General features: G+C 34.2%; 1 protein-coding gene across 2 annotated transcripts in view; it reads right to left on the bottom strand.

Moving 5' to 3' along the window:
• Nucleotides 1–12,315, bottom strand: part of LOC122809379 (zinc finger protein 774-like) — a 117,279-nt gene that overhangs the window by 72,894 nt on the left and 32,070 nt on the right. For both annotated transcript variants that reach the window (XM_044080854.1, XM_044080835.1), the window contains exon 2: nt 2,913–3,023. The gene's annotated coding sequence lies outside the window, so the exon portion shown is untranslated. The remainder of the gene's footprint in view (nt 1–2,912; nt 3,024–12,315) is intronic.

The following is a 12,315-nucleotide window of genomic DNA, read 5'->3' on the forward strand; positions in this document are numbered from 1 at the left end:
AAAAACCTCAGTTGCAGAGAGTGCCAGTTTCAGAAGAAGCATGGTACAGTATACAGATACATTTTGCAAGTCATCTTCCTCTAGCAAAAAGGAGTTAAATAATGTACAGGTTTTAAATATATCACTCCTACATCAGAACTTAGAATTAAAACTCTAAAGACTATAAATCTAGGTAATATAAAAATCAGATCATGAAGTTAAGAGACTTCAATCCAAACAGGCCAAAAATGCTCGTGACACCTAGTGGTCAAATTAAAATTGCAGGTTTACCAATTTTTTTATTTTTTTTATTTTCAAATTATGAGTCAGGTAGCATAAAGCTGTATATGTAGCAATATAAATGTAAGGTAACTACAGAAGTAGATCCCAGTATAATTTTGGCAGGGACCACATGGGCAACTGTTAGATTATGGCCTTCCATTTTAAAGTAATTATTAAACATTAGACAGGCTAAAGGGTGAAATAAATTGTGTTTCATTTATGCATAAAAGACGGTTAAGCAGAAAAAAATAACCTTGCTGGTCAAGCATGAGATAGTTTATGAGAAAGAAAAGATAAGCATAAAGTGTGCAGACTGTTCTTTTCTCAAGGGAAAGATACAATCTTGCTAGCTACAGAATGTTCCTTAACGGAATGTTGCACATACAAGACAAAGCCCGAGACCAAGGTTAGAAAAAGTAAATAAGAAAAATTACTGGACTAAAGCAATACAATATGTTGTGTTCAGGATAGCAGTTCAGTTAAGATTAGTTACTTCAGAGAAGATGTTAGACACTCGAGCTTGAGTACAGAAGACATGTCATTTAAAGACTATGTCAGTTTACATTGTTCAGGACAATCAGAATATGACGTACAGTAACTTTGAACACTAATTTTTTATCAGTACTGTTAATGAAAACAATATTGTGAACATCTAATAAAGCCTTATTAAATCAACTACAGTGTTTGGAGAACTCATTCTGAAAAGTGCACAAGACTTGAGCCATAAAGGAGAGACTGGCACCTGTTCAGCATGAGCTTGGGTAACTAACAGATAAATACAGTGTTTCCAGCTAATTACGGTACAGTACAGTACAGTATTACCAATTTTTACAAACGGTATAGAAATATTTAATACCAAATAAAATAGAAAACATGTGAATACTGAATATCTAGTTACAATAAACACCAGAGTTTCAATCCCGGAGATATAAAAAACAACACAGTTGAATATATTCACACAGATGTAGAAAAACAATGCTTAACTAATCTCACTATACTTTCCTGATTGTCTAAAAGAAATACTGTTCCCTGGTTACTTACTAAAGCAAGGCAAGATGATAAGTGCTGAGTTGCTTACTACAGCAAGGCAAGATGAGGTGTGTGGCTGTGTGAGATATCTTTGAGAAATCTTTCCTGCCAGGTTCCAAAGTACTGCTGTGAGAGTTCCGAAATATCTCTCACTAATATCTAAAGAATCATTTCAGTGCTGGTTAAAGAATAACATAACATCTGGTCACTTGGCTCTAGTCCAATACACACTCAGAGCTTTGCTAAGATCTGTTGCAGCATCTGAAAGCTATCAACCAATTTCAAAAACTTCTACCCTTCCAGGGTAGCAATTAGTTCACTCCTAAGGACAACACAGTAAGATTCAAGGTCTTGGTTTTCCCAGGCATTTTTGTCTCTGGCTGCAATCAGACCTAAAAGATAAAATCTTTATGGCCTAAACAAACCCATTTAGTTTTCAACCTATTTTTCAAAAGGACCAAGATTAACCTCTTTCCCTTCCAGAATTCTCTGTGAAAACATATACATGTAATCAATTATAATACTGTCTGACATACATGTATATCTCTTTTCTGTCCATCAGGACCCATTGTTTATGCATTTTTAACACAAGCATCTGTACAAATTAGTATGATAGTCAACTGACATAAAATTCTTTACAAAACTCCAACTAGCTATGCTGGCATATGTTACTCATTCACTGCCCTATCCTTGGCACAGATGGCACTACCTCATATCATCACAACATACATGAGTTTCAAAGAGTCTATAATATATTCATAAAGGAGGATGTCTTAATAATGAGAGATGTGAAAGAAAAAGGACTGTACTTTAACATCCCCTAAAGAGAAAAATACAGTATAAAAATTAGTGCTTATAATAATTGTTATAGGTTCATAGGTTGGTACTAGGCTATCAGCCATAGGGCCTAGACAAGCCTAGTCATAACAATTCCCTGGCTATTTCTTCCCACACTATTTACTTCCCTGGACCCCTGTCTAGCAGGGCGACTGACGTGACTCCAGGGTGAATTTCCTTTCTCTCATTCAATCGTCAAGGTTCCTTTTGAAGAGGGCCAAAGAGGCAGTCTGCCTGACATGTATGGACAATCTATTCCAGAGTCTGGGGTGTCTCTGGATCAGGAACCTATCCCTCCAGCATGTTTTGTTTATTGTGATGACAAGGTTTAGATCCCTGGAGCATGTGGCTCTGAGGGATTGGGATTTCTTTAAGTGTAGCATGTCCAACAGCTCTGGGTTTGACATGGCCTTGTATGTTATGTTATAACTCATTGCTCATTCTTCAACTAAACAATGTTATAACACATAGGTTAGTTGAATAATCTGCAATCTGTTTTAGATTGTGATGTTTGAATATCAATAAGAAAGATTAAAAAAAATAAGTAAATAAAAATGTGAACATAGATTTGTATATCAGCACCAGCCATTACAGCAAGGCAGCACATAAAGGCTTTGAGTTAACAGCATCTTGTATTATCCTGGTTCCTTATCTAAAATCCCACATAAATAGACTTCAGTGGGATCTCAAGAATATCTGGAGCTAGTTGCTGCACTGTCTAGAAGTAACGATTACACTCTCACATTTGAACAAAATGAGCTTTCCTGGTGAAAGAATCCACTTACCTTTTCCAGAAGCATGTCCATAAGTCCTCCTAGAGTGTCTCAGAAGCTGACAGCAAACTCTATAGATTATGATTGGGAAGTCCTCTTTAACAATCTTTCAGTTCAAGGCAACTAGACTCAAAAAGAAAAACATCTTCACATCAGTCAAAAATAAATAAATAAATAAATAATTAATTAATTAATTAATTAATTAATTAATTAATTAATTAATTAATTAATTAACAAAGCAGTATTCAAAACATTAATAAAGCAGTATTCAAAACATTAACTGGATTCGAGGGCAATATATTTCTATCTCTACATTCAAATCAATACAGACAACACCACAGTAATATGATATGTCTACAGAGAAACACCAACACTTTTTATTTCTACAAAAGCGACGTTTTGATCTGGCATTGATCCAGACACCACAATTTTCAAATCTGAATACATCTTCCAGGACTCCTAGCTAGGTCATCTGGTACCTTTTTTGTTCCTAGAGTTGATGATCAAGAAACAAGTTCCACTTTGAACAGTGAATGTAACATATCATATGGTTACTAACACATTGAACTACTAAATATAAAGTGTAAATGCAGTATCAGCAGTCATCTAAGGAACTACAATGTCGCCCACAGCTGGTACTGCAGACTGCGCCCCTTGATAATCCCACCCTCTTTACAGCTCTGTTCAGCACTGGAAAACCAAAGTGAAACTGGACACATCTAGCCTTATTTTCATAGCTCTGACTTGGTCAAGACAATCATGCTTTTCTGTTTTGTTGAAATAATTTCCTCCTACTCAAGTCCTTATTAACTCGGCAGGATAAATTACAGGACCCCAATCATAAACCACTGAGATTTTTAGTATAAATGAGAAGATAGATAAGCAGATAACTCAGCAGAAATAATAAATCATACACAAAAAATAATGAAGCTGTGCAATAGACATTGTTTAATAAACTAAAATGAATAAATAAATACAAGTGTTCATGTTAACACTTTCAAGAAGTAAAATCACACCACACTAAAAATTATTATATATAAAGATGTATCATGTACTCAATTAATTATGCAAATCTCTAAACCTTAAAATTATTTTCCAACTATAAGACTCTTTCAATTCAAGTGGTGAATACCATTAAGCTGTATAACCCAGTCATTCTCCGTTTGTTCAGTCTTATTAATAATGACACCTTTCCTATTACTTAACACATGAGCTGGCACTAGTTATATAAAAAAAAATATAAAATAATGTTCTTTGTCCAATGCTAAATTATAACACCAAACAAGATGTAGCAAGGATAAATGAGCTGTTGGCAAAACAATTCAAAAATATGTTACAAAACATCCAACAGACCAAACAATGTTGTCAGTACTGTTTAAAAGTTGGAATATCTTTTATTCATGCATAGTGTCACCACCACTTCTTCAGACCATAACAGAGACAGAATTTCACGAGATAGATATATATATATATATATATATATATATATATATATATATATATATATATATATATACATACATACACTCTCTGATTTAGACCAATAACAAGCTTCAATGTATTTGACTTTCTTAAAGACATACAAACACTAAATTGCCACATTACAATATTCTATAAATAAAATCACTTGAATGTTACTTAATTCATCACTACACAAGTTACAGACGAAAATTTCCTTTCATAAAAGCTAAAAAATACATAAAAATACATCTAATAAAAAATGCATGAAGAATATACCTAGCAGAATATATAGTGTTATATCAAAAGACCATTTATTTCTCACTCTGCTTACTGAAGCATAAAATAAAACTACTTAAAAATTCCCTTTTCTTCAGAATCTGACAAAAAATACATGAAGGGTGTACCTAACAGAGAAATATGTGGTGTTATCTCAAAAAAAAACATTATTTTCTCACACACCTACTGAAGCATGAAATAGAACTATTTAAAAAGTTTCCTATTCTTCAGAATCGGTCTTATAGGGATTCTGTCATTGAGTCCTTTTCCTCTGTCTGCTTTTAGTCTAATTATCCACCTAATTTCTGAGGTTTCAGTATAGTTAGTCTTTCATTTTCCTTTATTTCTTCTATTGCTAAGAATCTGAATTTGTGCTGTTGTCCCTATGTTGGTACCCTTACCCTAATATTCACCTTACTTTTCAATGAAACTTAACATTTCTAAGTCATTTCTAGATGAAAAATAATTCTTACCTATATTCTTTCTCCATTCACCAGCCCCTACATTATTCCTTCGAATATGAGCCAATATAGACCCTCCTTGACAACCTTTCCTTAAAATCAGATGAATCACATTAAAAATCATCATCCTTGGCAGTTAACCTTGATGTCCTTGGGTTTATACTTATTAACAACATGAAAGATATGCCAGGGTGCATACTTCCCTTGTTAATTTCTATGCTTTAGCTTTCTTTTCTGTATTCTCTAGTTGAAAATCTTCCCTCTGCATTGCATTATCTTGACATCTAAAATCCAACTCATCACTTATACGAACTTTGATGGAAATTTTTAAAAAATTAGAGTGCTTTAATTAATATATGTATGTTGGTTAACATATATCTATCACCTTACCATAACATAAAAGGTTGTCTACAAAGTGCCTATAAAATCTCATTTTGTGGCCAGTTGTCATTAATGAAACTGTTCTCCCAATTGCTTCATCACTATTTCAAATTAAAGATATTCCTTAAATATGTAACTCCTCTTTGTTGGGAATTGGTAAGTATAAATTTTCACAGGTTACTAAAACATCCTCTATGGGTCATTTCTCTAACTCTAAAATCCAAAAGGTCTTCTAGAAAATGTTGTTAGGAGTCTCTCGATATATATTTGTTTTTAATGCAATCTGCCCCAACTACGTCCTACCAAATAAAAGGTAAGGTTGTGTGCTTTGTTAGCATAGACGCATTCTGTCTCATTATTTCTCTATTAATTTTATGGACTTTGGTGGACTAATGTATACTAGGTGTTCTTGGGTGTGTACACTTTGAAATAATTCTCTCAATCTAATCTAATTTCATTTATCAAAAAAGGTTCTCATAGAGGATTTCATCCATTCTCCTCATTCCTCTTAGTTTTATGTTAATATTTGTTTCGAGAATATCATTCCTTCATCCAACATTTCATACATCTTTTCCTGGTTGGAAATTTCTTAAAATCCACTGCAAACCCATTTTATCCAACTTGTTATATAATTATTTCATCATCCAATACATGCCTTTAAAGCCTCATACTCACTATAACTCAAATATGAAGTGCTTACCTCCCATTATATTTGTTTTCAAACACTTCAAATAAATAATTTTCACAAAACTGTGAAAACAACTTCCAAGGTTACTAAATTTAATAAGCGATACTCTTTTAAAATGATGCCATCAAATTTTCTGCACTGGTCATGAACAACAAACAATACATTTCCTGGAAAATATTTTTAAGTCCAATAATTGTGTCTATTACTCTGCATTCTCTGTGTGGGGATAAATGATAAAGTCTAGTTAAGGACACTCAATTCATGCTCTGATGATTACCTTTCAATCATTGTCCACACTAAAGAAATTCATCTCCATCTCCTTTTAAGCCGCTGATATAAGGGCGATAATAGCATGATAAAGGAAATGATTTAGAGCCTAGTTGATATGGCTGATCATAAATTCATCGATTCAGCGACCTTTTCCTGATAGGAAATACTTGAGAAATCATCTCTGGATTTGGCGTTGTTTCTGAATTCTGTAAATTACTCCCTCAATGTATGATGAGGGAGCCTTTTCTGATCCTGTTTAAGAATGTTGATATTCGATTTGGCCGTTTAGTAACACTCTGATGCAAAGAAAATCAAAGCTGGAAGTACTTCTAGTTTTCAATATTTAAAACGCAGGTCTCTTTTAAATGCCATTCTCATTTAATACTGTATTAGGCTGAACATGTCGTTATCATATTTCATGTGATTTTCCACATATATGTCTTGGAGCCAAACAAATATTTGATTTTTCCTTAAAGTCTCATTTGTCCCTCTCCAAAATACATATTTTGAAGCGTTTGAAAATCAACATTTTGAGGTAAAATTTTAATTTGAGTTATAATTTAGATGAGAACTTTAAAGGCACTGAATGGATGATGAAATAATTATCAAACAAGTTGTCCCAACAAAGAGGTGCTTGTATTTAATGGGGAACTACCATAATATGAGATTGTATGAAATGCTGGGTGATGTGAATATATATTCTGAAATAAATATGAACATAATGAATAAATAATTATATGGAGAATGGATGAAATCCTCTATGAGAACAACTTTTTGGATATTAAATTACATATTCTTTATATAATTATTTGAAGTGGAACACCGTTGACACTAACATGGGGAGGGCAGTCCAATAAACTTCAATGAATCCTCGATGGGACCAACTGTGACCGAAGAGATGGATGGAGCACACAACTTATATCGATATTTTGTGGAGAAGCAGTTGGGGCAGATTACTGCATACATAAATTGATATTGAGAGAGACTCCCAACATTTTCCTGAAGACCTACCCTTATTTAGAGTTTGAGAGAAAGTACCCACACGATAATTATTATTTAACCTTGGATGTCCATCAACTTTAAAATGATTCCCATAGAGAGGGGTTTTTTATTTAAAGAATATCTAATCAATAGAAATTAATTGAAAAGCATGTGAATTGACTTGATTGCCAGGACATGGAGGAGTTTTGAGCAGCCATTTATATTAATTGAACAGTTATCTTGTAGAAAGATGGGGTGCTTGATGGGTGCACCAAATGACTCACATACGGACTAAGGAATATTTATTAGTGGGGTAATATATTTTAGTCTTAAATAACTGGCCACAATTGAGGTTTTGTGAGCAGACAGTATGGCAAGGAACAGAATTCATATTAACCAACTTCCATACATATATTGATCAAAACCTGTCACTTTAAATTCTCCACATCAAAGGTTCTTGAACTGAGTTGGATTTTTAGAACATTGTGAAATGTGCAATCCAAGAACCATGAACTCAACTAGAAATGATTGCCATGAAATGCAATTTTGCACAAGGGTTCTATACTTTGTATATCTTTAGATTCAATATTAAGGAGCGGAAACCCTTATGGACATTCACAGTAGTAGACAATTATGATGACCTGTTTGCTGAACTCCAATCGGTAAGGGCAATTGTCAAAGGCGAACTATATTGAACCATGGAAGGAATATTAGAAGGGGCTGAATGGAAGAATAGCCGATTGAGTACGGCGCTCACTGAAATAGAACAGTTTCATTGAAAATAAGGTGAACACAGGGGTGGAATGCCAACACCTGCTGCTAGAAATACAAAATTTAGGAATGATGTAAATTAGAAACATTGGCCTATTTTACAGCATCAGACCATGAACTCAAGGAATATAGTAGGTGAGTTGAGATTTTTACTTACAAAGAAAAGCGGTGATATAAAGAGGATATGTTATCCAAGGAACAACAATGAGGATAAGAGAGGGAAGAGGTACCAATACCTGTAAACATGTAATCAGGTGTGTTGTATAGCCTACTACTGCTGGGTATATAACGCAGACAGGGAATGAAGATTGTCCCTTTGAAGTGTCAACTAATTGCTCAATAGACCGCGATCCATTTGGCAGTATGCAATGTCTACTGTTTTATGCATGCGTAGGTGTGTGATCGGCTGAATATGTATGAATATAAACACATGGGGATAACATTGAAAGGTTACTAGTAAGCTGGATCCATATGTATTTTTATCCAGCATACATTCAATTCAATGCAACAGAGAAATAAGTAAATGAAGAGAGATATATCTAACTATACTGAAACCTCAGAAAAATGTTGTATAATTAGGCTAAGCAGACAGAGGTTTTTTCTGCAATGACAGAATCCCTATAAGACCGATTCTGAAGAATAGAACTTTTAAGTAGTTCCTGTTTTATGCTTCCAGTAGGAATGTTCTTGTGAATGTTTTTGAGATTTTTGTGCTTTTCTATTGGTACACTTTCCATATATTTTTCAGATTGATGTATAGTATTTTAAATAGTTTTATTTTATGCTTCCAGTAAGCAGAGTGAAATAAATCGTCTTTTGATATAATTACATATATTTCTCTTAGGTATATTCTTATCCTTCACGCTTTATATATATATATTTTATATATTTTTTATATTTATGAAAATGTTCTTGTCTTTGCTTGTGCATGGATGACGATACAACATTATAGTGATTCATATTATAGAATATTATTGTATAATTTAGTGTTTGTATGTCTTTAAAGTCAAAATACATTGGAAGCATTATTGGTCTATTTGAATTAATTAGAGTGTATATATATATATATATATATATATATATATATATATATATATATATATATATACATATATATATATATATATATACATATATATATATATATATATGTCTTGTGATATTTATTCTTTATGGTCTGAAAGAAGTAATTGTTAACACCAATGGCACTTACCTCATGAATAAAGATATTCCAACTTTTAAACAGTACTGAAGTCGTGACTACCTACTTGCATTGTTTGGTCTGGCTGATGTTTGTAACATAACCACAGAAGATTGACAGTACAGCAACTGTCTTACTATGTATCTTGTTTGGTGTTATATTTATTGTGTTTTTGGCTGTAGCCTTGAGCAAGGGCAGAAAAAGGCATCAGCAGATGAAATAATAAGGATATTGAGGTTGGACATATAAAAGGAAATTGAGCAGAAGACCACGAATTACGACAGTGAAAACTGAAAACTTTGCTAAAGGTGAGCAGAATCCCTTCTCACATCGTCGTGAACAAGAGTTTAGAAAATGAGAGGATAGAAAGGACCATACTACTTTCATAAAAGACATACATCAAGGGAACATATTCTGTTCAAGATGAAATTACGGACACAAAGACATCATATGAGCCTGTTTAAGGAACTGTGTTGAAATTGAGAATTCCATGAGAATTTGGGAGAGAACAATCAAGGGAACACAATTATTGTCCAGATGGCATGTGAATTTGGATTAAGTTCAATTATATACGTCTACTTATTAGTTCTCTGAGAAAGGAGAGCACACAAAAGCAACACTAAAATAAAAGAGTAGAATGACAGATTTCAAACTTAAGTTGGAAGAGAAAAGAGAAAACTGGATATGAAAATCAAATCAGTGTTTGGGAACAGACACAAATTACTGAAACAGAAATGGAACAAGTTGGAGAGGGACAGCTGAGACCAGCCTAGATATCAAATATTTAGGAGATGGCAAGACATATATAAATAGTGGAATGAACACAGATAAACAAACTATTTCAGCCTAATACATTAAATGAAATGGCATTTTAAAATTTTGTGCCTTTAGGAGCATCCGCAATAATGTAAAAAAGCACCTTGAAAATCAGAGGCGTCCAAAGGCATCTGCAGACATCACATGACCTTAATAAAAGCATTTGAAAAGTCCAGGCCGTCCACGCCGGAGACACCAATCAGAAGGTGGGTAACAGCGCCAAATCCATTGGGGGATTTCAAGTTCAAGAATCAAGAATTGTCGGAAATGGATGGAGAGGCAGGATCGCTATGGCAGGAGGTGAAGCAGAGGAAAAGAACACATATCAGCCAGGATATCAGCAGGTGAAAGGGATAGGAGATGAATTCCCCTTAGTGTGGAATATACATAAAGGGAACTTACTGAGCATGAATTTAGTGTCCTTAGGACTCATATTTGACTTCCCCCCACAGAAGGATATAACAGACACAATTATTGGCTAAAAAATATTTGGGTAAGATGTATTGTGAAACTGTTGTTCAAGGCCAGCATATGGTAGTAAAGAAATGTTTTGTAGGGCCCCGGTATGTTATACCTCCCTGTAACCTGGTGGTGGTTTTTTACAGCTTTTTGAAATGATTTATTTGAAGCATTTGAAAAAAACATAATGGAGGTATAATTTTAATTTGAGTTATAGTGAGTATGAGACTTTAAAGCTACAGATGGATGGATGAAATAATTATCAAACAAAAAGGATAAAGGGGGTTTTGCGTGATAATGGATAAGAACTCTGTTATGGTCTGAAGAAGTGGTGGTGACACCATGAAAGCCCTTACCTAATGAATAAAAGATATTCCAACTTTTAAACAGTACTGAAGTCGTGACTTCCTACAACATTGTTTGGTCTGTTGGATGTTTTGTGACAATGCTAAATTATGTTAGGCTATTGCATTGGTTATAATCCCTTTCTTAATGTCAAAAATGGATCTATATCATATAATCAAACGTCCTATTTGGTGAACGCTTATTAGTTGAACACTAATAAGTGAAAACACTAAATAGTGAACGTTCCTTTCAGTGAAACATTTCACTGGGTTAAAAATCAGTCGGCCAACCCAGCTAACCACATAAAAAAATCATCAAACAAAACCCTTCATATTGGGGGGCTATGCCCCTCACATCCCCAACGTGGGTGGCTGTGCCCCCCACACCCCCTAACTAAATATACCAACTCCAAGATCGCACTACAGTGGGGAAGAGAGTAAATCCCAGAAGATGGTTGACTGGCTATTTTCGCAGGGAAAGGTTTTGCTGAAATGAACATTCACTATTTAGTGTTTTTGCTTATTAGTGTTCAACTAATAAGCATTCACTAAAAAGGACCTTCAACTATATCAAATAGACCTGTCAAAAACATGTCATGCAATGCATTCTTTAAATTTCCTATTGGTTTTACCAAAAAAAAAGACAAAGCTTACAATGCACTCATGTCCAGCTTTAGGCATAGGTGAACTAGGCAGCTGCCTAAGGTACCACCTGGCCAGAGGCACGTTTCAAACTTACTTGTTGTTCTTATACATTTGTTTATTTATTTGCCTGTAAAGCACTGCATAGCCCTGAATTTTCAGGCTTTCTGCTCAGATCCACTTGTTTTGTACACAACCAATCAGACAGCCCTTTCACAGAGCCAAAAGGCTCTTTGATTGATTATCTAGATTGTGGATAGAAATGAGCAGAAAACTCACAAACTTTGAAGAATGGAATTGTAATGGCCATGATGAGGACTGAAACAGCACTGTATCCCGCTATACCACTTGCAAGGGAATGCTGTTTGTTTGGGTAGAACACTCTGGCTATTTTGTTTTTACCTTTGCAGGTAGACAGATAAGTGGATAACTTTGCAGGAGTACTTTATATTTGCATGAACCAAGTTATATGGTGAGTGGCTACTGTCTGTGTGATACAGAACATTTTTTCTAGTCAGACATCTGAGGTGTGTGTATACAGTCAACAAAATCCTTGTGCAGGTGTTTTCTGTAGATGAAAGTGGAGCTCAGGTATGCTGACATTTACTTGTATTTACACATAGCTCACAACTGTTACTAATTGTTGTGCTTTATTTTTTTCTCC

Source organism: Protopterus annectens, chromosome 1.part1, assembly GCF_019279795.1.
Source record: "Protopterus annectens isolate FY-2018-M chromosome 1.part1, PAN1.0, whole genome shotgun sequence".
Classification (NCBI taxonomy): domain Eukaryota; kingdom Metazoa; phylum Chordata; order Ceratodontiformes; family Protopteridae; genus Protopterus; species Protopterus annectens.